Genomic DNA, 5,852 nt, shown 5'->3' with positions numbered 1-5,852 from the left:
TATAGACACATTATGGCAGTATTGTGTCTGGTGTATGATGACTCATGAGAGGCAGCTTATGGTCCTGAACTCATTAACACTTAACGAAACGACTAATTACATTACATGCAAAATTTGTGGAGGTAATGGTTTCAAGAGTTTTAGCAAATAGAGGCCATTGGCTACTTCCTATTATAATCTTCGTAAGGGTGTCATACAGTTGATTGGGATGTTATTAAGGCACATAAATCTTTTTGTTCTAAAATTATATTTACCTAATATTGATTAGTGATTCAGCTGCCATATATACTAAGTATTATTAGGTGCTTGGTATGAGTAGCTTTATATTGTGTCTCTCTAATTTTAATGGTATATGGCTTGTATGCTCATTTTTTATTCTGTTAATAAGGATATCTCTACATGTGTGTATATATATATATGTTCAAATTTTGTATGTAAGTTTTATAGGACGACTTGGCAAAAGCAGTGTCCAATGCAGCATGCTTACTTTGTCTCTTAATTTGAAGTCTACCCTGCCTTATTACATGAAATTCTAATATGATTTCAAAGAGGGACTCACGAAGGTGCTAGCTTTGGGATGTTTTTTTCTTAACATTTTGTACAGTAATTATCGAGGCGGTGATTTACTGGCCATATTAAAGATATATTTACTAAGTTTAGATCTGAAAAAACGTGTTCTAATTTTTTTAAGCATAACTATCAGCTTTTAATAACACTTGGAAATGACTCGGATACATTAATAAGCATGGTTATACAATTTAAGCAAGTCAATGGGTCTGATAATATTTGTAAATTTTGTCAAAAACAAATGTCCCAAAATTATTATCGAGTTTATACTTTTGATACTCTCTGATTCATCAATACATTCTTTTTCATTCTATTTTGCAATATTTTTTATTTTTAATATCTATATAATTAGTATTGATAAAGGGAATATAGAACCCAGTCACCAAAAAAGCTAATCAATACATTAGGACTGATCAAATTAATAGTTGAAAATTGAATCTATGTAGAAAATGACGAAGGGACGAGACTCGACCATAATTTTATCAAAAAATTACAGAAATGACTTAAAATAAACTAATTAATAAAAAATTATTTAACCAACATTTTTTTAGTTTTTAATAAACACCTTTCATGTAATATTCTCTATAGATTTCTTAAATAATTATTTTTTTCTGAACTGCGCCCAAGTTAACTATAAAGTACAGTATTTGTAAAGAATAAGTGAATACATAACCGTCAAAGTAAATTAAGTCATTAACCTCATAAACCTTGTCTAAATAAATGAAAAGTTTATTGATAGCAACCAACAAGCAAACAAATTATAAAATTTCACAATAAGTCACAAAAAAGCTTTTCCATCATGTATTTCTTTCGGCTAGTACGAAGCTAAGAAAATGAGACAAAGATTATAAGCAATGACATAACCAAGTATTATACACGAGAGAATTTGGATTACATGTCAAGCATCAAACAGGCTGTTATCCCCAGATTCCTTCGGGTGGATCAACAGGTTTCGGCCTCCGTGAATATGCCTTTGGCGGTGACCTGAAAGAGAAGAGAATGCGAGGGATTGTTCCCCCGATTCACCTCCAGTGTGAAAATAAGAATTTGGTTGTAAAGTGGGTAAAGAAATACAAGAAAGCAGAGTGTTTGAGAGAATGAGTATCTCCTTATTTCTTATCTTTCAAGGGATTTTATACCCATTTCTGCCATAAATGTTCTTCCATTACTCATTATTGAGGCGGGAGGGAAAAGGGGGTGTTACGCCTCTTTATTTCCAACGGTTTGGAAGACGAAATGGGCCACAGCCTGTTGTATTCCGTGGGCCTTCGGCTCACGGTCCTGGTGGATCTTCGACCCAATAATGCAATTATCAGATGGGCCTTCGTTCAGTGGGCCTTATTGGGCCCATAGCCAACATGTCCCTGTCCTTCGGTTGGGCCTTCGGTCGGGCCGATGGACATCCGTCTTGGCCCATATTGTGGTGAAGAAACACTAGGGCGACTGTTCCAGTTTTTCCTTAATCTTCGTTCTGACACGTGGCAAATACGTGGAAGTTTGGGGGTGCATTAATGTGACAGCTACCAGCACCTCGTTTCATGGCTTAATCTCAGCTGTTGAATCTTACCCGTTTCAATCTGGGACGTCCATTTCAAAGCTCCCCAAACGTCGCCTCTTTTGGCACCTAAATTCATAAAGGATCACAATGTACTCTATGTTCTTTTAAACATTTTCCGGTGTCCAATATACAAGCAATAATAATTCTTTCTAAGTTCTCCAATCATGGGTAGCAACAACTCTACATTTCCAGATCATCCCATTTCGATCCAAGAACATTTTCAAATCAGTAAGTCCCTTTTTCCCTTTTAATGCATTTTACACAACCATGCAAGTTTAGCAGTTTTGTTGTTTTTGCATGTAAGTCCAGAGGCTCTTTTCTGGGCTTTGTATGTGTTTTGGGGTTGTGTTTTGATTTATGGGATGTTTTCTGGGTAGTTAATAGGAGTTTTTTGAGGTTTTGTTTGTTTTAGGGGCGCCCAATGGGTTTAAAGATGGCATGCGAGGTGTTTTTTAGTCAAGAACTCTCTTCGGGGGGTTCTTGGTTGTAGAACATCCTTCGAGAGCCGACCCAGGGTTTAGGTGTTTTGTCTGGGTTTAAAGATGACAGGCGAAGGGTTTATGGGGGCAAGAACTTCCTTCGGGAAACTTGTCTATTAGAACATCCTTCGGTAGCCGATCCTAGACACTTTCTTTGTTCGCTCGGTTCTAGAACATGTACTCGGTTTTTTGTCATTATATTTTCTTTTTGGTTTAATCCGAGTACATGGACTAATATCTCTATGTTTCCGAATACAGGGACATGGACCGAGCGAATCCTCCGGCTCAAACTTAGGACCTGAGGTCGAACAGTTTGGTCGGGACATCTTATATCTATCCAGAGAGGACTGGGCGAGATCTTTTCAGTTCTGCGGCGAACTACCCAGCGGTGAACAACCGATCGGAGTTGTCAAATGAGCGGGTAGGTCAGATGTACTTTGACTTCTTCATTCTCTGGGGCTTCTTTTGGCTTTATGCTGCCAAGGAGAATGAGCGCATTTATGACACTCCAGGAGTGCCGAAGGGATACGGCGACTGTGTCGTCGGGATTTCGGAAGCGGCGTTCAAATGCGGCTTCAGGGTACGTTGAAGATTCTGAAGCATCTCTTCAGTTAGATGGGGATTGCATTAGGACAGATGGATCCCAACGTGTTCATTCATATTAACTGTTTCTAGAATAGGTGCCTTCACACTGGAATCACTCCCTGCACTCGGCTATTCTGGTATCACTATGATCTCCGGAAGAATCTGAAGAGCCCAGAATTCTACACCATCACTCGTTGGGCTGGCTGAGCGGATTGGACGGCCACCAACTCCAGCAACAAGATCACCCACACCTACTGGTGCTTCGTCAGTGGGCCTAAGCTGGCCGAGATGTCAGTGTGGCATGATGTCAACGCTTCGCTCCTCCTTATGCCGAACTTAAAGGACGAGGAGAAGGACAATTATGCGACTTTGGTCGATGGCCGCATGAGCAAGCTTGGTCTCGAAGAATTTCAGGACAGAGACTGGCTCCTAAGTTTGTGGGGTGGGGGTAACAAACTATTCCTTCGTCTATTTCCTTTGTAGTCTCACTTTATTTTCGTAATTTGCATAGTTTCTTCTCTTTGTTTGTACGTTCTCTCCTTTATTCCGTCTTCCTTATTCACTTGCTTCTACATATGTTGAAACTGACTTGTATATTTTCTGCTTTTTTTCAGTGTCTTCTAGGGAGGCCTTGATCGAGAGGAAGAAGGTCAGGGCGGCCGGAAAGAACACTGCGGAGGCGGAGGCGAGGGAAAAGGCTACTGGGAAGAAGGCTACGTCAAATCCCTCCGAGAAGACAGAGGATAGGCCCCAGGCTGAGAGGGTCTCTCTGCTTCGCCAAGTCCCGCTTGATCCCAAAGGCAGCGAAGGGGATGAGCTGGAGTTCATGGGAGAAGGGGTCCCTCCTAAGAGGACCCGAAGCCGCGATGGGGTCGTTCAGATGTAGCTCCCTGGTTGGGGTGTTCTGACATCCGACCATACTGTCTATCCGTCTAGGCAGTCAACAAAGGAGGTGGCCACAGACTTGTGCCATGACCTTCAGCTCCCTGCCGATCTTCCGGCCTTAGTATCGGCTTCTCCTACCGAGGCTTGTACTGAGCTTCTGTCTATTTTGTCCCTGGTACGTAGTTATATTTATATTTATTTGTCCTTATCCTTCTGTATATTTCTCTTCTTCTTTCGTTTGACATTTTTGCCTTGTGTATTTTTGGCAGGCTGCTCCTTGGACTGCGGTCGTGGAGGACAAAGTTAAGGACATGGAGACTCGGATGGCCGAGGTGAAGGAGATGGAGAGGAGGGCCACGGCGGCCGAAGAGGAGCTCAAAAGGGTAATGACTCGGAACGAGGCTCTGGATGGTCAAGCCAAAGTGCTGAAGGGTTAGAGGACCAGGCTGGAAGGGACCTTGACAAGGCGAAAAGGAGGATCGCCCACCGAAATACTTAGCTGAAGAAGTCCAGAAGGGAGCTTCGGAAGACGAAGAAACAGCTGGACCTAACAGAAGAGCGCTGCTTCCAGTTCAACGCTGATTATGTCTTGGAGAAGACTCACGGCCTTAACTAGGATTATAAGCAGTTGTTGGACGATAGCCTGGAGGATCCTATCAGCCGGCCAGCAATCGAAGCCCCTCCCGTCTCCTCCGGCGAAGACGAAGAGCTCTCGGATGATGACCTTCTAGCCTAAGCTTTCAGACCCGAGGTGCTTGATATGACTGAAGATGATCTTGTTGTGAAGTCTGCTGTTGGTGTTTCCATGGTCATACCCAACTCTTGCAGCGGCTTCATTCGTTCATCTTTTCTAATTATAAATTTGTTTTTTGTAATTGATACTCCTGCCTTCAAGCTTTTGTAATTTAACTAGCCTTCGGGCTTTTATATTTTAATGCATCTTTCATCTTTTATCAGTATTGCTTTTACTGCATTAGTATAACTCTACATTTCATTGCATCTTCAGCTTTATCTTTTGCCTTAGCAATTTAATTTTGTAATCGCATCTTCGGCTTTATCTTTTTCCTTAGCAATTTTAATTTTGTAATCACATCTTCGGCTTTATCTTTTGCCTTTCAGGATTTTTACTCATGGAATTGCTACCTTTTCTTATGTCCTGATTCGTTCCCAAGTGTCAAAGGCCGAGGTCGCTTCCGTTGTGCGAAGGAACAAGGGTGGTGTTCATCTTTGGACTGCCCCTTGACCAGCGTTCCTTCATTCCTTCGGTCAATATTGGTACTTGTAAAATGTAGCTGGGATATTAATCCAAGAAGAGGATGAGCTGGTCTTATTTGGGATCGCCCCTAGACCAAACCTCCATCGCTCGTTAGAAGTAACAGATATATGCATATTTTGAGGGCGAAGGGTCCTGTCCTCTTCGGGATCGTCCCTAGGCAGGGTTTCCTTCGGTCTTCTTTTAACATCATTTTTACGAACAATAAGGGATGGAAGAAGGAGAAAATCTTATATCGGGATTGCCCCTAAAGATTCTTCATTAGTCATTTCCACGTGTTCACTATAAATGGGATAATAGTTATGGAGGGAAGGATGTTTGATTTTCGTGGGATTGCCCCTAGATTTTTATCCATTCATTCTTTTTTCACAAGCAAACCAAAGTATTGGTCGAAGGGTTTATCTTCTTCGGGATCGTCCCTAGATAATACTATTTCGGCCACTCAATTTGTATTTAATAAAAGAGATATGTGACAGAAAAGTGCATTTTTATTCGTTATTAAACT

This window comes from Apium graveolens, chromosome 2 (assembly GCF_009905375.1).
Source record: "Apium graveolens cultivar Ventura chromosome 2, ASM990537v1, whole genome shotgun sequence".
Lineage (NCBI taxonomy): Eukaryota > Viridiplantae > Streptophyta > Magnoliopsida > Apiales > Apiaceae > Apium > Apium graveolens.
Note: the sequence above shows the minus strand (reverse complement) of the source record.